The sequence below is a fragment of the Canis aureus genome, chromosome 31 (assembly GCF_053574225.1).
Source record: "Canis aureus isolate CA01 chromosome 31, VMU_Caureus_v.1.0, whole genome shotgun sequence".
Classification (NCBI taxonomy): domain Eukaryota; kingdom Metazoa; phylum Chordata; class Mammalia; order Carnivora; family Canidae; genus Canis; species Canis aureus.
In genome coordinates this window covers 12,010,229-12,033,639 of record NC_135641.1, presented here as the reverse complement: position 1 = coordinate 12,033,639, position 23,411 = coordinate 12,010,229, and the positions used below count along the sequence as shown (strand labels likewise).

Below are 23,411 nucleotides of genomic sequence, written 5' to 3'. Positions count from 1 at the left end.
TTCTTGTCTACTCAAAGTAGTGTGAGAATTCTTGATGTGCTTCTCATGTGACCTGATGTCCAATGTTTAGATGCTTCCATACATTCAGGTGGCAAGGAGATATATAGATTTTCATGGCATAGGTGTAGTTCTCTCAGTTTTCCTTTGGAAGGCTCGGGCTCCGATGTCCTCCTTGTTGGACATGCCAAGGGATGTCATGAATCAATGACACAAGACATTAATCTCAGTCTACAAACTCAAGAGGTTAAGAAAGAACATTTGTTAAATGTCTCTTAAATCTAGTTACTTCCAACTCTAAGCCATTATCTTGATAGAGATGGAGGTCATACCATCGCAGTCATCATCGGGGCCCTTCCCTCTCTTGGTCACTCTGACTCCAGGAAACCATGCTTGGCCACAGCTTTAGGTGGCCTCTTTGTTTATTGGCTACAAGTCCACAATGGTTAGCATGAGGATATCCTTTGTTCCTGAGACACATCTTGAGACCTATGTCGTTTGGGGGCTTCCATGCCATATTGGGGACATGAGGTTATTGGAAAGTCTAGAAATCTCAGTGCATGTGGTTTTTATTTTTTTTTTAAGATTTTTTATTTATTTATTCATGATAGTCACACAGAGAGAGACAGAGAGGCAGAGACACAGGCAGAGGGAGAAGCAGGCTCCATGCACCGGGAGCCCGACGTGGGATTCGATCCCGGGTCTCCAGGATCGCGCCCTGGGCCAAAGGCAGGCGCCAAACCGCTGCGCCCCCCAGGGATCCCTGCATGTGGTTTTTGTAGCCAGAGTACAAGTGGTTACACTGGGAAGCAGGTCAAGAGACCCATAATGTACCACAATGGCTCTAAGATGTACCATCCTACTCCCTCCTCAGGCTGCTCAGCCCCAGAGAACCTGTCCCTCTCACCCCACATTTTCCTGTCTCCCACTTTACCCACAGTCCTCCATCCCCTCCCTCTGGGATTAGCAATGTTAAACCAGAGCTAACATTTTCACAACCAAAGCACCTACCAAGAATAGCTTTACTTTTTTTTTTTAATTTTCATTTATTTATGATAGTCACAGAGAGAGAGAGAGAGAGAGGCAGAGACACAGGCAGAGGGAGAAGCAGGCTCCATGCACCGGGAGCCCGACGTGGGATTCGATCCCGGGTCTCCAGGATCGCGCCCTGGGCCAAAGGCAGGCGCCAAACCGCTGCGCCACGCAAGGATCCCTTTTTTTTTTTTTTTTTTTTGAATAGCTTTACTTTTAAAACTTCCCAGAGATGAGGAAAATATTAATATTCCATTATTCCAATGCCTGAAAAAAAGAATGACAAAGCAGTTATGTTTCCATACTAATATGGTCTGAAGTGTCATTTCCTGCCATAGGGGAGATATTTTAGGTCAATCTGAGCAACAATTGAGTGACTAGAGTGAGCTGGACAGTTTCTAGTGCATGGAGATTTTGCAATTATGAAGGATTGCTTTACTAAAGGCATTTTTATTGCATCTCTTTTTTCTATTAATAACTATCCAAAACAATATATTTTCATGTTGCAAGTTTGCATGTACTGTCATTCTGATTTTGTAGTTGGACTGGGTACTGTGTAATAAAATACTTGAAATAGCATCCAAGGGATCCAAGACCCATCCCACATCTCCTCTCCTTCTCTGTGAAGCAAAAAAGGACACCCAATGATGACAACTCTGAGAGGTCAAGGTGCTTACTCTGGCCACAACACATGTCACAGTAAACCATTAACTGAGCCTAGGAATTCTGACTGCAGGTCAGTAAAACACATCTGTAATGACTTCTAAAATTCGGTGCAACCATTTTCCCTTTAGAACACTTGAGCACTTTGAGCACTTTCAAAACCAACCAGTTGATGGAAATTTTTTTAATGTATTGTTTAAAGAATCCTTATATACATACACACACGCATTTGCTCATAAGCTGTGGAGACACTTCCTCAGTTCCCAGTACAACACTGGCCACACAGTTGGCATTCAAAAAAAAAAAAAAATCAATGCTTGAATAAGTAAATGAGTAGTAGCTCAAAGTTCTAGAAGCTCAAAGTTTTAGTTGTTTAAATATTAGATTTTTTGGGATCCCTGGGTGGCGCAGCGGTTTGGCGCCTGCCTTTGGCCCAGGGCGCGATCCTGGGGACCCGGGATCGAATCCCACATCGGGCTCCCGGTGCATGGAGCCTGCTTCTCCCTCTGCCTATGTCTCTGCCTCTCTCTCTCTCTCTGTGACTATCATGAATAAATAAATAAAATCTTTAAAAATAAATAAATAAATAAATAAATAAATAAATAAATAAATATTAGATTTTTTTACCCAAAATGCCAGAACTGCAGAATTCACTGGGGAATACATATGTAAAAAAAGTTCCCTAGAATATATAGAATTGTGTTTCTTTCTCCAACTACTCAAAATGTGTACCGAGCTTATTACCCAAATAAGAAGGTTAAAACCCAAATGAAATATTGTGTTCAGTCCAGACCAGACAGATTTACTCCTGAGTCTCCAAAGATCTCTTCAAAAATAGAGAAAGGGAAAAGCCAAATTCAAAAACAATTCAATCTATGTTCACCCTAAATGTTAATCAGTTGTTTGGCTTGGTTTGGAGAAGCCTATGGGAGGCTGAGCATTGCAAATAGTATGTGAATTATGAAGCCATATACTTATACATTCAACAGATCTTATTAAGCAGCTACCATGTGCGCAGCAGTGTCTTAGGCACTTGAATACATCAGCGAACACTTGGAATTCTTGCTTACGGAGCTCCTATCCTCTCAGGGTAAGATACAATATATGAGGAATTTATATGAAGCATTAGGAAGGTGGAAAAATGCAATGGAATAATGAAAAGTGTAAACATTTAACAGAGACCTCGGTATAATTTTAAGGAGGATGGTCAGAGTAGGCTTCACTGAGAAGGTAATGTTTAAGCAAACCCTTGAAAGAGGTTAGGGAATTAGACACATGGCTAAGGCTGACTCATAAAAAGGCATCATACATTAACATATGGAGAGAACTGCTTTGGACTATGAAATCATCTCTTGAGGAGAATTTTAGACTTCACCCCCTTAACAACCCAGAATAGGGGATATTCACTTCCATGAAAAGTTGATGAATAGTGATCCCCAAATATGCAGTGAATTGATTTCATTAATTTCTCCAGGGGAGCTTTTTAGAAAGACTTTTGGTACCTATACTGTGAAATTCAGAAGTATGGACATCAGTCCTGAAAATTGGCTTTTGTTTGTTTGTTTGTTTGTTTGTTTGTTTGTTTTTTAAAGTTGCTGATACAGAACAAGTTTGGAGGGCCACGAGACTTGATGACTTCTGAGGGCTCCTTCATATTGCATGGATCTCCTTCCTTAAAACTCAGTGGCTTCACACAGGGAAAGTTTACTTCTTGCTATTATCACATCCATGAAGTGTGAGCAGAGGGGTTCCATGCATTCAGGGACATGCACTCCTTCTATGAAATCTTACACCAACTTCTAGGGCCTTGTCCTCCCCTGCCTTCCCCTGGCCAGTGGGGAAAGGGATTCCTGGAGAAGGCACACCCCCATTTACTGACCTTGACCTGGATATTTCACATCTTACTTTGTCTCACAAAGTCATGTGGTCCCACTTAGATGCAAGATCTGAAAAATATAGTCTAGTTGTAGACTTAAAAAGAGGAGAACATGGATGCTGGTGAGTGCACAAGGAGAGCTCTAAGGAATGTCTCCTCCCAGTATTTGAGACCTGATTAATAGTACTAATCATCACCATCATCACTGTCATCATCATAATTTGCTAATACTTTTTAAAAATATTTATTTATTTATTCATGAGAGACACCCACAGAGAGAATGGCAGAGACATAGGCAGAGGGAGAAGCGGGCTCTTTGCAGAAGCCCAATGCAGGACTCGATCCTGGACCCTGGGATCATGACCTGAGCCAAAGGCAGCCACCCAACCGCTGAGCAATCCAGGTGTCCCCATTTGCTGATATTTACTGAGCATCATTATGCCAAGGCACTGTTCTAAGCCTAAAGGTCCGTTAATTAATTCAAACTACACAATAGCCCTATGAGGTAGATACATTTCTAATTTCAATTTCCAAATGAGGAAACAGGCACTGAGACATGGCCAGAGGTGGTAAGCTGGAGGATGAAGTTCATGTTCACAATGCCATTCCACGGAGTGATCTCTGATTCTTCCCTGGGTTCTCTCTGAAAGTCTCAACACTATCCATTTAACTCAACTTCCTGTGAATTGACTGTCAGCAGAAAACAACATTTGTGTTAACTTAGGAGATGGAACAAGAAAAACAAGGAATAAACAGAAAATAAATAGGAAGGTTAGAACAAAAACAGAGAAATATCATAGAAAAGAGCATGCAATCACAAGCCGGTATGTGAAAAGATTATTAAGATAGGCCACTGGCAAACTGATCCAGTGCAAAAAGCAAAAGATGCAAAAGTAAAACAAGAACAAAAAGGGGAACATGATCATAGATAAAATGGAGCTTTAAAATAATAATAATAACAACATAAGAAGAGTGTCAATCTCAGTACTTATGCAGTGATAAACTTGAAAACCTAGTCATGCAGTAAAAACTTAATTCAAATAGATGCATTCCTAGAAATATACAAAATGCCAATTGGCACAAGAAAAAATAGATATCTTACATAAATCCGTAAATTTTAAGCAAATTGACTTCCCTTTTAAAAAAATAAACATAGTGAACCAAAATAGGCTTAGCTTTCTTTCTAAGTGTGCTCCACCACACCTAGAAACAGTTGTTGCAGAACAAATACAAACCTCTAAACATGCATATATTCACTCCAAAAATAAGGAGACCAACATAAGCAATAAAATGCATAGCCTCATTCACTCATAAATGTAGATATGAAGATCCTTAAATAAAATAGTGGCTAACCAAATCCAATAGTATATTAATGAAAATAAAACATCAGCAGGGGGAATTGATCCTAGGAATGCAAAAATGGTTCACTACTTTAAAAATTACTAATATAACATCAGTAGACTAAAAGAGAAAAGAATCAAATGATTCCAATCAAGCAAAGAATAATTATAACTAGGTGCAAAAACTTACCAAATAAAAATCTAACACAAAACAAGAATAGAAAGGAAAAGGAAGAAAAATAAATAAATATAAGAATGGGGGGAAGGAAGAGATACAATTGTCATCATTTCAAGAAGCCATGAACATCTACCCAAAGAAGCCAACATAATCAACAATCTATTAGAAGAACAAATTAGAGTGTTCAGGAAGGTGGGCAGAACACAGAGTGAAACTAAAAAATTATGAAAAACGTAATACCATTCACAAACAACAACTTTACAAGGAGTCTAAGAAATATCTCAATCAACCATTAAGGCATTTAAAAAGACCTAGTAATAATAACCATAAGTTACTGGTGCAATCAAAGGCAAAAAAAGACAAAACAAAAACAAAAACAAGGAAAAAACAGAGAGGTCAGATGTGATAGTAATGGCCCTAATGAATCCTGGAGAAAGATTACTCAGTGGGATTGTTGGTAAACTTGTCTCAATATATGGTGAAAAATAAAACTGGATCCCTACTTCACATCATACATGGACTAGGGACTCAAATGTGACAAGCAACACTAGCAAGTTACAAGAATGATGAAAAGTACTTTTTGATCTAGAGATGGAAAGGCTACTTGAATAAACCTGTGGCATCGCCTGTCTGTCCTTTCCTCTATGTTGTAGACAATTTCCTTGATTTCATCTAGTCATTCAACTGGAATTTTTATTTTAACAATTCATATGTTAGAGGAAAATATAGTTGAATATAGACTGTAGAGCTAGTTGCTATGGAAAGATTTCAACTCTGTGCCTCATCTTTAATAAATGAGGAGAGAAACCATACCTACTTCTGAAGATTGTCATGGGAATTAAATGACAATGGATAAATGGATGCAGAGAAACAAGCATATGTGCCCAGGACATAGTAAGCACTACGAAAATATTGTTATGTATTAATAATATTTTATACCCTAAAAGTGATTTTCTACTCTTGAGTATTTCTACTGTGAGACTTTGGTTTGTTTTTACAGGTATAATGTTTCCAGGAGGATTATAAGGGACTAATGAATGTCACTCTTTATTCCTTACCCACATTCTAAGCCATCTGGGAGAAAACATCGAGAAAAATGATAGATATGAAGATAGTGCTTTTTTAGCATTAAGGTGACATCGAAGACCATGGCTTCAGTCATGTTGCCAAGTGGTCTTCATCCCTAGCCTCAGAATTAGTGAGCTTCAGCTAGCTACCATCACTGGCAAGATTGGACCACATGGAGCTCCCCCCGCAAAGACAGAACCTGTGCCCTGAGGGTGGCCCATGACTAAGAGAGGGGAGGACACAGGCCTCCAAGCATGAAAATCTGAAAGAAGATTTTTTCAGATTTCCATGTGGTCCTCAACCTCATCAACCTGAGGAGTTGCTCCTCTGCCCCCTGGATGGCTTAACACAGCTCACATTTGTTTTTCACTCCTTTGAACAACATCCAGTGCAAGTCAGGGCAACCATCCAGTGTAACTTACTTCTGCAGAGCTGCTGCTATCCTATAATTTCCCCACCTGGAACATGCATCTTCCACAGTGGACGTAGCAGAAGAGGGCACTGGAGCATCTTCCACCCAACTATTAAGTGCCTCAGCTCAGAAGTGACACACATTAATTCTACCTTAGCCCAGTGGCAAGAATGAGGTATGTGGCATACAGTGGGTTGAAATTAGTGTCCCCAGGAACCTGTGATTTTGACCTTATTTGGAAAAAGTCTTTGTCTATTTACAATTTTTTTTAAAATATTTATTTATTTAGGGAGAGAGAGAGAGAGAGGAGTAGAGGGTAGAGAGAGAGAGAGAGAGAGAGAGAGAGCCTGAGCGGGGGTGCGGGGGGCAGAGGGAGAAGGAGAGAGAGAATTCCAAGCAGACTCCCTGCTGAGCGTGGAGTCCTACTCAGGGCTGGAACTCACAACCTGAGAACATGACCTGAGCCTAAATCAAGAGTTGGATGCTCAGTCAGACTGAGCCACCCAGGTGCCCCCTTGGCCTATTTACAATTTTGATGAAAGTGGAGAAGGTTAGCAAACCCTTAGCTCGACTTTTCTTGGCTCATATAGTAGTTACACTTCTAATTATTTGAGGAATCTCCGTATTCTTTCTCATAGACGCTGCACAATCTGACGTTCCCACCAGCAGTGTACAATTTCTCTACATCCTTGACAATTTTTATCTTTTTTTGATAACAGCTATCTTAACATGTATGAGGTGACATTTTGTTGCAGTTTTGATTTGCATTTCCCTGATAGTGAGTGATGTTGAGCATCTTTTTGTTCACTATCCAGTCAGCTGTGTGTCTTTGGCAATCTGGTCAGGTCCTTTGCCCATTTTCAACATTGGATTTTTGGTTTTTATTTTTGTTTCACTATTGAATTGTAGGAATTCCTTGTATATTTTGGAAATTAATCCCTTATCACAAATATATTTTCTTCCATTCCATAGGTTGCCTTTTTACTCTGTTGTTTCTTTTGCTGTTCAGGAGCTTTTTAGATTAACATAGTTCCACTTGTCTAATTTTTCTTTTATTGCCTGTGCTTTTGGTGTCATATTCTAGGAGTTATTGCCAAGCCCACTGTCACGAAGCTTTTCCCCTATGTTTTCTCCTCGACAATTTTAATTTCAGGACATTCATTTACATCTTTAACTGTTTTGAAGTGAGTTTTCTTTTTATAAAGTAAAATAAGGATCCTATTTCATTCTTTCACATTAGATATCTAGTTTTCCCAACACCACTTTTTGAACAGACTGTTCTTTCCCCATTATGTATTCTTGGCACCCTGGTTGAAAAGCAGTTGACCGTATATGCATCATTTATTTCTGGACTCTATTCTGTTCCATTGGTCTTCTGGGCATATACCCAACAGAACTGAAATCTGAATCTCAAAGAGATATCTGTGCTCCCATGTTCATTGCAGCATTACTCACAATAGGCAGATATGGAAACAACCCAAATGTCCATTGACAGATGAATGGATAAAGAAAATGTGGTCTATACATGCAATGGGATATTATTCAGCCTTTAAAAAGGAAATTCTATCATTTGCAACAACATGGATGAACCTGAAAGACATCATGCTAAGTGAAACAAGCCAGGCACAGAGGAAAATACTGTGTGATTCCACTTAAATTAGATATCTAAAGCAGTCAAACTCATAGAAGCAGAGAATAGAATGGTAGTTATTAGGGACTGCAGGGAGAGGAAAGTGGGGAATTATTCAACTGGTATAAAGTTTCAGTTAAGCAAGATGAATACATTCTAGAGATCTCCTGTACACAGAGCAACTGTGGTCAATAGTGTTGTATTGTACACTTAAATATTTAAGAGAGTAGATCCCATGATAAGAGTTCTTACCACAAACAAGGGAGGAAGCACAAGGAAAATTTTGAAGGTTGATTGATATATATGTGATTTGTGTGTTGGTAACATGGGTGTTTATGTATTTCCAAACTCATCAAATTGTGTACATTTAATATGTTTAGTGTTTTGCGTCAATTTTGCCTCAAAAATGCTGCTAAAAATTTTGGAGGGGAGTCTTAAAATGAGTAGAAGTAGAGGGCAGTGATGGATATACCAGTGGGAGAGGAGGATCATTGTAATCAAGTTAGGATGAGATCATAGTGGACTAGAGTAAGCCCTAACTCAATCATTATTCCTAGAAGAAGAAGGAAATTTGGACACACACACACACACACACACACACACACACACACCACCATGTGAAGACTCAGGCAGAAGTTGCAGTGATGTGACTACAAGTAAGGGTGCCAAGTATCCCCAAGGATAGCCAGCAGCCACCAGTTGTGCTACTTTGTGTTATTTCGTCTGGCACCCACAGGAAACCAATCCATAGCTCTGTGGCTCCGCTCGGCTTCAAGACCCTTAGATGGGTGACATGCATGGAATCAACCAGTTATCTCCAGCATTAGCCTTCTGTTGCACCCTGAGGCTACATGTGCAATCCTGCCACTCTCCTTCTTCCTGGACTCACTGTGGTTTGCCAAAACTCCCCTTCACACCCATGGGTGCATGTCTGTGCAGCTTGGACGAATGTTCTAGGGTTCAAGCCAGTGGCAGCCACAAATGTAGCTCAACTCCACAGGAAGAAACAAAAGTGTCACAAAGGTACCATGAAAACTGCACAGCCAAATTAAACATGAATCACAGTCTTGTCATACACAGCACACACACACACACACACACACACACACACTCACCCACCTGACTTACCAACTGTCACACAGAGTTCAACTGCATTTACATAGGATGTGGCCATCATTTGGGTTCACAGCTCCCCTGAGCCAAGTTCAGCAAATACATCATGGGCTAGTGGCCCAAGCCAAAGGCTACAGCAAACAAGTCTGCAATTTGGTGCTTTGGGATTGCTGGGTGCACACCATTGCCATCCATTGATTCGTGCCTTGCTGCAGCAAACTGTTTTGAATTGATGCTTAGTATAAAGGCTTTTAAGACTGCAATCCATATTTCATTTCTTGCCATAAAATAATAATTTGAGAAATGCAGAGAAATACACTGTTAACAATTTAGCGTTTACTTTCAATAAATAGGAAGTGTTTTACAGGGAACTGCAGCCCATTATAGAAATCATAATTCATCCTCTATGCCAAGAAAATGTATTCTCAATCTCATTGCACCCTGTGCTCAGCTACAAAACCCAAAACTCCCTCTGCATTATAGATTCTCATTATGATAGGTTAACAAATCTAGGGTAAAAAGTCCTGTTGAACACAGCCTGCACATTTCAAATGAAGATGCCAAAACATGTCAGCCTTTCCTGCAGGGATGGCAAAACTGAAATCGCCCTTCATTTATGAGGCGACTGTAAAGGCTGAAATACAGATTATCATACATTCAAAATGATCCTGCCTGTGTGGTTGCCCGCTAATTTATGCATTCTGCAGTTCCCCCTGCAGCAAGCCTCTTTTCTTCCTCTGAACTTTTTAGAAAATACCAGTATTTGAATCTTGAAATGAGATTGCGTTTGAGCAACACTACAAATTCCTCACCTGTTAAGATCTTTTCCAGTGCACTTACAACATCCATTTATGATAATCTGCACCGATCTGTCATCATTCTAGAACTCGGACCTCATTAGATATAAGGCTTCGATGTCATAAAGGCAGTAGCCTCATTCATCTTAGAGTTAAAGCAGCAACAAAAAGATATCAGGCGATGCAAATACAGTATTTCAATGAATTACAATTAGAGAGGAGGAATGAGTCAGCTGTTTATTTTGCTTGTTAAAGAAAAAAGGTTTTTTTTCCTACATCCATGTAAAAAGTGCTGTTCAAATACCAGATGGTCATCAGCAGAAAAAAAAATGTGAATTTTACCTTTAAATGTATCATTGCACCTGCAAAGAAATTCCTAGATAAAGTTACACTCCATATTAATGAAGGATCTAACGCATATGAATTCTCCTCCCTATTATGCTCCCAGAGCATACTTCGAGAAAGAAAAGAAAAATATATTTAAAGAAAACAGTGAACTCCCTATAAAGGAAAATAGTTATTTCATATTTCTTCACAGTGTAGAGATAAAAGGGGCAGAGTGAGAGAAGATGGAGGCAGTTGGACTTTATAATTCCCGAGGCAACATACACAGAGTATTCCCATACGGAGATACTACAGAGGAAATACCACTCGATTCATTGAATTCTCTTAAAAATGTGAAACCAAGGATGAGGCATTTTGTACATTCTCACTAAGGTCTGCACAAGTTAAATCAGCCTGTCCACTTTCTGCCTATCAAGGTTGAGATAGTGTAATGGTCCCCACCGGGATACAGAGGGTAACAATAGAAAGTAAGAAGTCAAGCAGCCATGGAATTTAGGGAGAGTCTAGGCCAGCTGGGGGACACTGGGATAAGACCTCTCACGTCTTGGGGGCACCGGGTGGCTCAGTGGTTGTGGTCTGCCTTTGGCGCAGGGTGTGATTCCGGGTCCTGGGATAGAGTCCCACGTCGGGTTCCCCACAGGGAGCCTGCTTCTCCCTCTGTCTATGTCTCTGCCTCTCTCTGAGTACCTCTCATGCATAAATAAATAAAATCTTTTTTAAAAAAAGGCCTCTCACTTCTTGATTTGGAGATAATCTTAAATGTGGCTGTCTTGTACACATATCCACCCTCCCCATACTCATCTTGCCCATATGGTGAGTTGAAATTATAGGACTCTAAGCAAACTTGTGCAAAGGGTACTTGCCCATGCTCATCAAAACTGAGTTCTTAATTCAAGGCTCAGTCAACATCAACATCATCAACATCCTAATGTTGACTTCAGCACATGAGACATAGCTGAGGATGCTGGAGGGACGTCTTGAACCCTATGGCCAAAAATCCATCTGGCTGCCAGGTACTGAGAGCGGTACATTCTGTGTGATTATAAAAGCAGAATAGCTATTGACAAGAGGAAATACAGGGAAGGGAGTTTCCGCTGACAATAAAGGAAGGAGCTTCCTGACACTTAGAGTCACTGAAAAGAAAGTGGGTTATTGGACGGGGCTCTCTGGCTCCAGGAGAGACATAAAGATACTGTTCCCATCTTCAGTGTGATATGAGTTCCAAGATCCTAGCAACCTATGGGGGAATTTCTGCCTGTTGATGAGGGCTGTGGGGGTTGTTAGGAATCCCAAGGTGTCCTGAATCAGACATTCGTTTATCAAGCTGGGTGCAGCAGCAAATAGAGCTAGCATGTCCACTGGCGACAAATGGCATCTCTTAGGTGAAGGAAAGAGAGCTTGACTTCAACATTTGGCTCTATCCGCACTTGCGTCATCACCCATAGATTTCTGATCGCTAAAGCAGGCCTTTTTGGAAGATGGTCAATGACCTCTGCCAGGTGGTTTAAAGAGTACTGAGTGACTGAGCTGGAATTTCCCAGTGCTGAGTCAGAGCGGGAGGTAGACTACAGGAGACCCGCTGGAAACCGCAGCGGCCTTGGAGTTTGCCAGAGAGTTGGAATCCCCACTTCAGCCTCACTGTGCATAGCGCCTTAGGAAAGCCACTTGACCTCTGTGAGCCTCCTGTCCCCATTTACAAGTACTTTCTCACTCGGTTTGATTAAAAAATATCCCTGACACATATGAGGCACTCAATAAATTATAGCATTATAATCAGGTGAATGGAGGCTACTGTATATTGAATGTAATTGAAAATTTTTCCACAGAAAAACTTCTTCAGCACTTTCTAGGTGTCACTTGATTTAACATTGGCCTCTCATGCCAATCAGAGGGAAACCATTCACTCCCCACAGGGAGCAGATGCCCAGAGGTGATGTAGAAAAATACACTCCTTTCTCGAGTCTCATAGTCATATTTCTTTCAGATTTTGCTGACCAACTGAACCCCAAAACACTTGAAAACTCCACCATGGATGACTGGGTGGCTCCATGGTTGAGCCAGAGACCCAGGATAGAGTACCACATCCGTCTGCACTGGAGGAGCCTGCTTCTCCCTCTATGTCTCTGCCTCTCTCTCCCTATGTCTCTCATGAATAAATAAATAAAATCTTTAAAAAAAGAAAAAAGAAAACCCCATCATGATCTGGCCAGAGACCTCGGCCAGCATCATGATTTTTCCAGCAGCCTCACAAGAAGTGACAAGAAGCTGGCTCACCACCAGGTCCTCACTTGTATGTACACCCACCTTGCACGATTAGTCCAAGCCATGGTCAGCTCTGTGCAAAGAGCCACGAATATGTAGCTACCCACAATTAAAAGGGTTGATTCTTCAATAATCATGAAGTCTCCACAGTAAGTTCATTCAGTTACATGCCTTTGCTCTTGTGTATTACTTTTTTAAATAAACAAGCCTTATTTTTATGGGCAGTTTTAGGTTCACAGAACAGTTGTGTGGGAAGTATGAAGTTCCCATGGAGTCCCTGCCCTGACACTTGTATAACGCCCCCCACCCAACTATCAACATCCACACCAGAGCGATGGCATTTGTTGGAATGATGAACCTGCAGTGACTCACCACTACCCTCGGGGGGTCATAGTTTACATTGTGGTCTACTCTGGATGTTGTGCCTCTCAGGGTTTTCGCCATGTGTAATGATGCACATCCACCACTACAGGGCTGTTTCTGTGTGCCTCTTATTCCCTGGCCCCCAGTACCCGGTAATCATTGTTTTTTATTGACTCAGAGTTGTGCCTTTTCCAGAATGTCATATAGTTGGAATCATGCTGTATGTGGCCTTTTCAGATTAGCTTCTTTCACTCAGTAGTATGCATTTAAGGCTCCTCCATGTCTTTTCATGGCTGAATAGCTCTTTTTTTTTTTTAGCACTGAATAATATTCCATTGTCTGGATATATTACAGTTTACTTATCCATTCACCTACTGAAGGCATCTTGCTTGTTTCCAAGTTTTGGCAATTATGAATAAAGCTGCTATAAACATTTGTGTGCAGGTTTTTGTGTGGACATAAATTTACAACTTCTTTGGGTGGATACCAAGGACCACGAATTCTGGAACATATGTTAAGAGTATGTTCAGTCTTGTAAGAAACTGCCAAACTGTCTTCCAAAGTGGATGCGCCATGCTGCATCGCCACCAGCAGTGAGTGAGAGTTCCCGTTGCTCTACATCTTCGCCAGCATTTGGTGCTATCAGGGTTCTGGATGTTGGCCCTCCTAATAGGTGTGCAGTGGTATCTCATTGTTGCTCCATTTGCATTTCCCCGATGGTACACGATATGAAGCATCTTCTCACATGCTTGTTAGCCATCTGTGTATACTCTTTGGTGAGGGGTCTGTTCAAGTCTTTGGCCCATTTTTTAATCAGGCTGCTCATTTTCTTATTGTTCAATTTTATACAAGTTCTTTGTATACTTGGGATATATCATATGTGTCTTTTGCAAATATTTTCTTCTAATGTGTGGCTTGTCTCCTGATTCTCTTGACAGTTTCTTTCACAGAACGGATGTTTTAAGCTTTTCCCTTTAAGCAATACCGGCCCACTGGAAATTTTAAAATATGTCTTTCCTTTTCTACCTCGTAGCCTTGACTAGCCACAGGTTTCTGCTGCGACTTTTACTATGGAAGATGCTCCTGCCCCTTCCATCCATTCAGACGGTAGAAACAGCTCCGGGCCCGCCGGACAATGACCCCCTGAGATTTGCAAATACACCTTAAGTGGCTTTCTGCAGGTGCCCTGCCAACACCCAGCCCACATTTGTCTGGATCTGCAGGATCCAATGTCTGATGGGAACATGGCCTCCAGCTGTTAGACCATATCAGATGGAGAAAAAGAATAGTAGTGTGTCATTACCAGCACAGAGCCTCGGTGATTATGTCTGTCCTCTAAATGACAGCACTGATTAAATAGTAATTAATTCCTCAACAGGCTGAATTAAATAATCAAGTAAGCTGCAGGTAATGTAATTACAATAGTTATTTAACACTTAATGAAATAGTCCTATAAGTATTGATGTGGCAAGTCTTCCCTCTATCTTGAAGCAGCCCCATTACTACGGAATGATTTCCCTGTGAGGATCTAGGGACTCAAATGGCAGTTTATGATGCCCTCACAGAACTAAATCTTCAAGTGAAAAGAAGCCCAGTTTCTCACCCTCTGGCCCAGACTGTACTGTGCATTGGCACCAGCCTCGCCCTGCCAACCAGCAGTGGGACCGACCAACACCTGACAGCCCTCCAGGAATCCAAGACCCAAGTGACCAGAGGACAGAGAAAGGTTTTACCTGAATCTGCCTTTGACCAGTTCCCATTACTTCTCTTCTGGAACTCCCTGAAAGATGACTATCACCAGTGTGTTGGAGGAGCAGATTTTTTTTTTTCATAGACATAGCTTCGACCCTCAGATTTGTTCATCCCGAAATGTCCTCACAGGAAGGTGTAAACGTGTTCATAAGACCAGGGCAGCTTGAATGTGCCCCTACTGCTCAGAAGACTATTAATTACATGTTGACTGGATCTCAGCTTTTTAATCACATTCCCTGGTGACTCAGTATTATTAAACAAATAGATGGGCAAGACAATATTATAGCAATATTACTTGTTAATAAAGATAATCCCATATTCTTTCTACCTCCCTGGAACTATTTGATATTAATAAAGTCAAGACAACAGCTGAGGAGCATTCACACTTCCTGGGGTATTTTCTAGAGTTTGGTACTTGTGCTTCTGTATTTTAGCCAGAAGATAAACAAGTTCTCTTTCTCCACTCCCACCCCCCTGCCCAGCACCTCGTAACGCTGACCCTGAATAACAACACGCATCGGCAACGCAGTTTCTAACCCCGCCGTCTTATCGGAATATTCACTACGTGGCTGCGAGCCGCCGCCGAGCCGTCGTTGGGAGCGTTGCCATGGCAACAGAGCGCCGCAGAAGGCGAGGACGCGGACAGGCACCCCGCGCGGCGCGCCCCCGGATCTAAGGGCTCATTGAAAGGTTCTGTGCTCGGGTCACCTTGTAAACGAGAAATGTCCGTCAGAAACCCGCGGTCGGGACCGGCCCGCGGCGGCCCGGGAACTCCGCACCGCGGCAGGTGCAGGCCGCCCCAGCCCCGCCCCAGCCCCCCGCCCCCGCCGCTGCCCCAGCCCCAGCCCCGCCCCCAGCCCCGCCCCCAGCCCCGCCCCAGCCCCGCCCCAGCCCCAGCGCCAGCCCCAGCCCCAGCCCCGCCCCCGCCGCCCCGCTCGGCCTTGGCTCAGCCTCGGATTGAACGGCCTGAATCTATTTTTTGCCAGTCGGGGCATAAAGCCGCGAACTGCGGTGATTGATTAGAGGCAGGCTGCTTTCCTCAGTGCCTGATTTAGATCTGATGGCGTTTGTAATTGAAACTGCTTTCAAAGCTCATGGGCTGGAAGGCGGGATGGGGGGGGCAGTAGCTCAGTTCAGTAAGGGTAGGACCTCTCTAAACGCGGCGGGGACAAACCCTTCCCCTGGACATGAGTCGGGAGATGCCATCCTTACCGCGGGTTCCCCGGGCAGCGGACTCAGCCTCTCCAGCATACCCCGCAGCCGCAAGAACACGCAGTGACGATCTCGCCCCACGCGGCCCACTGCTGCCCACCGGCATTTCAGCTCTGTTACCCAGGTGCAGTGGCAGCCTGCTGTCATACCTGGCACTACACCCCCCACGGAGCACTCACCCTCCACCCCCGCCCCAAGTAGTTCCACTACAGACAGAGAAGAACCTGGATTTCTGCCCCAGAGCTGAGCTCTGACCCTGTAGAAGCCCATGGGACCCAGCAAGGAACAGAAAGGGAAGCTCCCAGAGACACAGAGGTGGCCACAGGGGAGGCCACAAGGTGGGCCACAGAAACCCACCACCTACACAGGAAATCCACAGCCAGGGTCAAGGCAGAGAACTTCACTGTGGCCTTCCTGCTCCCCCGAAAAGACCAAAGTGGGGAGCTCCAGGTCCACTCACCTCTCTTAGCACATGTGCCCTGGGATCTCCCTACGGCCTCTCAGAGCAAAGCAGGCCCACGTCTCAGGTCATCAGGGAGTGTTCAGTGGCACACAGGATCCCCAGGGACAGCCTGGTCTGTCTGCTCTGCTTCCTGATGGCCAGAGCTCCATCCTGAGAGATGGAAAAGACCACACAGCGTGGGGTCTGGACTGACTCACCTCTCGTCCCTGTGACCTGGAGCATTACCTCATCCTTCTGCACCTCTGTTTCGTTAGCCTACGAAGCAGCAGCAAGAGTACTTCCTTCATGAAGTCACCATGAGAACAGAATAAGATAATCTGTGTAAATGCTCAGAGAGATGCGTGGGGCACCATAAGGCCTCAGTTAACATTGGTGTGTGTTATGGGCTGAACCATGTCTCCCAAAAAGATATGTTAGGGTCCCAACCCCTAGTACTTCAGAATGTGATCGTATTTGGAGATGGGGTCTTTACAGAAGTAATCGAGTTAAGATGAAGTCATTAGGATGGGCTCCAAACAAATACAACCGGGGCCCTTATCAGAATGGAAAATTAGGACACGGAGGGAAGAAATGTGAAGACACTGGGAAAGCAACAGGTAAAGATGGAGGTGATGCTTCTGCAAGCCAAGGAGCACCAAAGACTACCAGTGGACCCCCAGAAGCTGAGAGGCAAGGAAGACTCCCCTGCAGATTTCAGAAGGTCATGGCTGTGCTAACGCCTTGATTTTACCGTTTGCCTCCAGAACTATGAGATAATAAATTTCTGTTGTTTAAGCCACCAGTTTGTGGTGCTTTGCTACAGAAGCCTTAGGAACTGATTCAGCGTGTTCATTAGAGTACAAGTTAATAATTCTAACCTGAGAAACCCCAAAATGCAGTACCTTCAAAAGGAAGTTCCTCATGAACCCATCATGCTGTCTCCAGCCGTGGGTGGAACCACTCTGCTTCAGGAGCTCTCATGGGAATCCAGGTCTGTTCCACCATGTGGCTCCATCACCTACATTCCAATCAGTGGGAAAGGATGGAAGAGGATCTGGGACACAGGATTTTGGGGCTTGGGAGTTCAGGAAGGACCACACCCAAAGGGGTAGGCCTCACTTCCCATCAGTGCAGGCTGTCATTCGGCCAACCCCTGGCAGCATGTGGGGTAGACAGTGGGGTCTCCAGTGTTCCCAGCTGTGGTTTTTTATTAATACTTTAGTGAGGAGCACCTTGGGGGACACAGTCAGTTAAGTGTCCGATCTTGGTTTTGGCTCAGGTCACAATCTCAGGGTCCTGGGACAGAGTCCCGAGTCGGGCTCCACACTCAGCGTGAATCTGCTTGAGAGTCTCTTTCTCCCTCTCCCTCTGCCCCTTCCCACTCATGCTGTCTCTCTCGCTCACTCACTAAAATAAATAAAATCTTTTTAAAAAAATACTATTTCATGAGTAGGAAACCTGATACTACATTTGATGAGAAAAGAATGCTAGGACTAGTTTGCGCCAAAACCAAGGGCCTAGGCATGTACCTCGTACCTCGTAATGGTTAAGGTTTGACAAAATCAGTCCATTCAGGAGAAGTGGTCTCCCTATAATAGCTGGACAGTCTCCCAAGAGAGACTCACCAGAGACACTCCCAACTGAGCCCATTGTAGCCGTCCTGCACTTCCAGGTTCTTTATTGGAGAAGTAAGCCTCCTAGCAACCAGGTTAATTGTTTCCTACAACCTCTAACAGCTGAACTGTCATATCTTCAGCTGCTACAAGGTTTGGGTCATCTATCTGGTGGCTTTCTCAGTACAAGTTTGACTAATAACTGTGATAAATAGGCAAGTGTTTCATGAATGATGTAAGCCTCTTTGTTAAAGATAGCCATTCATCATTAGCCATCTTAGAAATTGCAGGCAACCCATGAACCTTCTGAAATAACCTGAAATATAAAGATGCAACTATTTATCAATTAATTTAAACTCTAGTGAAAGTTTTGCATATACAGGGACTTTAGGATTTGGCTTCACGGATTGAATTTAGGCTACTCCACAAATGAATTCCGAGATCCGGGTTATATATACTCACAAAGCTGAGACTTTGTGAAGTTTTCTTGGCAGAAGGAAAGAATACATTAAAATCCGGACTTCTTATGTGTTTCCCAGAAGAAATCAGCAGTCAGTTTCTTCCACCATAAAATTAATCCAGAAAGTAAATGAATATAATATAAGAAATAATTCTGTTGGGGCATGCAGATACTTTACCGGCAACAATATCCAAGAAAGTTTTGGTCCTCTCATTCTGAGGCCCTTTGAAAACTATGTCAAATCTTATCTAATTGAATTTGAAACAGACCATAAAAGATTTCCAGGAAACTCTTGTGTGGTAATCAAAATGAAGATTTATAGCAATGGAAATACATTTGATTTTGAAAATGACTTTTGATACCCTTGTGTTAATGACCTTTAGGGAAATTCTTCTCAGGAGAAGTATTAGGTCATGGGTTATTCAATCAGGGAAGCAATGCTGAAGTAGGAAACTTGCAAATTAAAGATCACATCATTTGTCTTAAATCAATCAGCGACAAGAGTACAGGAACAAAGTCCCCAAAAGATAAAGCAGAAAATCAAGCCCTATTTGATTTGATTTATGTCACCCAGCTTCACAGTGCTGCAAATACCATGAGATCTTATTCCGGGGGTTCTATAGATGGATTAGTGGCCAGAGAAAAGAAGTGAGGGATTCCACAGAAGGAAGAGGAGGAAAAGAGAAGGAGAAGGAGGAAAAGGATGTAGCAGGGAAGGAGGGGGAGAAAATTCTTACATCAAAACTGTGAAATGCCTGAATGTATGTCCCCCCACCAAAATGTTTTAAAAATAGTCCAGTGACTTAGAGACTGGATGGAGGTCAGGACTGGAAACTGGCAGGAATGCCCTATGTTCCCGTGATTTGTTCCTAACAGCTCTCATCCTGGAAGTGGCACAGCAACCTGGACAGCTGGGCCAAAAGCAGAGCTGGTCACTTGCTCTCCCCATCTGCAGTGGCCTTGGGCTGAGGCCCACATGCCACCCAGAGACAGAGGGAGGGGGCTCCACTAGAAGCGATCAGAGGCTGCCCAGCCCAGAGCACCAAGGATGCAGGTTCCTCAGGTCCTGGAAGGACCAGTGCCTGACTTTGATGACACCATTCCCGGTCTGCCCCAGAGTCCCTGCTCCAGCCTGCACCTGAGCAATGAAGCCACACAAGGAAACCCCCTGTAGACCGGAGGAGGCGTCCATCTCATGGTTTGTTCCACTTCTCTTCAAAGGGAGACATTGGATCTGGGGCTCAGCCCAGCTGGCAAGTTTTCTGGACTGGAAATTGTCAACTATTTGCAAGGACCATACGCAATCTAATATGTCTTGGTGTGGTGTAGAACAAATGGAGCGTGGCTCCCTGCAGGAGGGGGTCCATGCAGCAGGCTCTCCGGGAAGGTAACATCACGACTCTAGAGAAATCTGACATCTGGGAACCCAACCAATTAAAACACAGCTGATCAGGAGGTTACAGGCCACTCCCACCATCTCTATATCCTGAATATCATGAGGGCTGAGAGATATTTTACAATAAGCATGGGTCACAGTTTCACAAGTAGCTACATTTACTGTGTAAATGTATGTGCATGAAGGTCCATGAAAACAGAAGAAAAACAGCTTAGGGGACATACTGGCCACCTCTATGAACTTTCCCCAAAACACTGCTCCTCCCATGGGTCCTGAGGGGGAAATCCAGAGTTCTGGGACAGAATCAAACTGATTGTTAGGACAGTATGAGTGCCTGAGTGGAGTTGTCCTTACAGAGAGTAGAATTAACTCTTGAGATAATGGCAAGAAGTTTCTGGAAAAGCAGCTGGCCACAGCAGCCAGGAAGCGGTCTGTTTAAGACACAGAAAGAGTGATTTGGACTGCGTCTCCATCATCTTCAGGATTTCCCAAAGATCAAGCAATCTTTTAATCTGTTCAATGAGGCCACTTGGGAGGAGAGGCTATGCATGGAGCTCTGGTAAAACATTTTCACTCCCCTCTATGCAGACACTTATGACAAGGCCAGTCCTCTCTCGCCCTTGGCTTCTCTCTCAGATACCTTAAAAGGATGAGGGATGAAGGAACAAACAGGATTAATGGAAACATTCAAGTCTGCTTTGGCCTTCATCTCAACTTTATTTATCTGGATAATCACATGTGCATGGAGCCAAAGAGGGGAGAGAGAGAGCTAGGCCTGGAGATGCATAGCTACCCTCCCAGTCCCAAAGACAGCATCTCAGAGGACAGGAAGTCTTCAACAACTATGATCCCAATTTTTGACACCCTCTCCTTCCTTCAGATGTTCCTGTGTCCTGAGCTAACCAAGGGGCCAATCCTTTTTCTTCAGCAATGAACTCAAACAGCCAGCCATCCCCTTGACACCCCCACTTGATGTAAATGCAAGTGTCTCAGACATGACACACTCCACCCCAAACCTGCTGCCCCTTGAGTAGCCCCCCCCACCATGCCCTGGAGCACATAGTCCTAGTTGCTTCAACAAAACATCTAATAATTATTCTTGATTTCTGTCTTTTTCCCACGTCCTACATCCCACCCTTAAGCAAATCCTATTAGCTCCATCTGCAAAACATAACCAAAGCCAACCTGCTCCCTATCCCCACCCTCACCAGGAGTCCAACCTACAACATCTCTCACCCAGATTATCAGAATAGCATTGTACTTGGGCTCCTTGCTTGTATGGCACCCCTCTTCTCCACATCCTCATGGCAGTGTGGTCTTTAAGAAACACAAAGTAGATCATATTCCTTAGGCCCTCGTTCATAGAAATTCTGGGTCCAATGGAGCTGATCACTATAAAAATTCACATGATGATGATAAAAGATGCAGATTCTGGTGGCAACTTTAAGCATGGTAGCAACATACACACAAGCCCCCCCTCCCCCGACTCCCAAGTGAACCTTCCTGGCATAGACCTGACTTCTGAGCTCTGGACCCTCATGTCTAAGTGCTTGCTCAGCATCTTCACTTGGATATCTCAAGGCAATCTCAAACTAAACACATCACACACCAGACACTGAACTCATCACGTCCACCCCACTCCTCCCCCATGAGCACGGCCCCAAACATTGCTCTTCTCAGTGAAGAGCACCACCACCCACCAACTACACAAGCCATAGCCTAGGCATGGCCCTTGGCATCTCCCTCTCCTCTTCCAATATCAACTCAGCACCAATTCCTGTCTGTCTCAGCTGCCAGACACCTGTCAAATCAATCCACTGCTCACACACTTCACCATTCCACAAGAGTGTATCTTTCACCTAAATGGTCTTCCCAGGTCCAGTGTGGTTTCCCAGCCTATCTGTTCCCAGAGTGTGAGCATCTCAACAAGGGACCTTCCCCTACTCACAAGGAATTCCAGTTCTGGGCTACATGTTCTCAGTGCCATGTTTTACGCTTCTCCAAAGAGCACATCTAATCTATTCTTGAGTGTGATTGTCTGATTAGTGAGTGTCTCCTTACCAAAATGGGAGCTCCAAGATGGCAGGACCAACCCCAATTTCCCCTACCCTTGTATCCAAGAGTGCAAAGCAATATCTGTCTTAATGACTAATTTTTGAATAAATGTCTCTTCAGTGGCAACATATTTTCATAGAAAATCAAAAGTCTGAACCCAAGAATTCATGCTGCCCCTGGATGGCTAGCAGTTCAGTTGAGTAGATATTTTAGCACAGGTATTCCCTCCCCTTGTGAGAAGAGCTTTGGGCATCTGGCAAAATTCCCTGCTTGACTTAAACAGATGGACAGAATCAATGAAAACAGTGGTAATAAGAATTATTACTGGTACTATTCTGGAGCTTTTGAGTTCCCAAGGTGTTTACATATGTTCCTGAATGCTGCAAAGATGTCTGTGGGAAGTCACAGCCTCCAAGCCTACTTGACACAGATCTCCTCCCTAATCTATTTGTAATCTTGATTGGATGAGGAGTAGAAATGGCTCACAGAGTGCACTGAGATGACACATGTTCAACACACAGCCTCAGACAACCAGAGTGAACTGTAAGAGTTGTATGGTTCAGCAAAAGATGACACTACCCCCCAAAGATGGATTAGAAGTGGTCCAGAGATGGCAATTGCTTCTCCTTCACACATTCCTACCTGCCTGTCCATGGTCCCGAGTCCTATATCATTCCAGGTGTCACTGTCAGGACCCTCCTTCCATCGTTGCTTGAGCCCTGATCTCCTCCCCTTATAAATAGCCCCTGGAGAGAACATACATCACAGATGCATGTGCCTCAGGTCTGTGAGGAAATAATGCCAGTGGAGGCAATGTATTGCCAAGCAACAAGCTGCTGTGTGTTGTGAGCAATGACCAGCCCTCATGCAAACTTTGTCACCTAGACAGAAGGGCTGATAATGAGGCCTATATCTTCAGCAAAGCCAGGAGAAGGGACCTTGTTCCACTGAAATGGGCCCCTGCCCACATGAGAGCTGCCTACTTCCCTTGCTACATTGTGCCTTGCATGCCTGATTTTGACCTTAGAGGGCTACAAATTAACCCTGCTGAATCCAAACAGCTTCTGCTTTTCTGAGCCTTCTTTTTTAACTGTTTTGTTTTGCTTCCTTTGGCTTCCCCCAGAGAAACGGTGGTCTCGGTTTCATGTAGCAGATGCTCAAGGGTTTCATAGGAAATGGTCTTATGCAAGGGCACACACATACACACACATGCACACATGTGCACACTTTCTATAGCTAGGGACTGTAACCTTGCAAAATAACCAAGACAATGCCCTACTTAGAATAAAGTGGAAAGTAACAAGAGAGAAGGAGAGACAGGACAGGGAAAGTCTTTGCCAGCAACTTCCACGTTACTCCTCCAGACACCCGATCAATGATTCTTAATCCCCAGTGTGTCTCCAAA

General features: G+C 43.7%; 1 long non-coding RNA gene across 1 annotated transcript; it reads right to left on the bottom strand.

Moving 5' to 3' along the window:
- Positions 1–1,032: 1,032 nt before the first annotated feature.
- On the bottom strand, positions 1,033–22,777 carry LOC144302359 (uncharacterized). The gene is made up of 9 exons (XR_013369211.1): positions 22,649–22,777; positions 21,188–21,343; positions 18,558–18,654; positions 17,385–17,500; positions 16,729–16,784; positions 16,501–16,653; positions 16,041–16,153; positions 14,810–15,536; positions 1,033–1,296 (listed from the first exon to the last, which is right to left on the bottom strand). It is a non-coding gene; the product is annotated as an uncharacterized LOC144302359 (long non-coding RNA).
- Between the last annotated feature and the right edge of the window lie 634 nt (positions 22,778–23,411).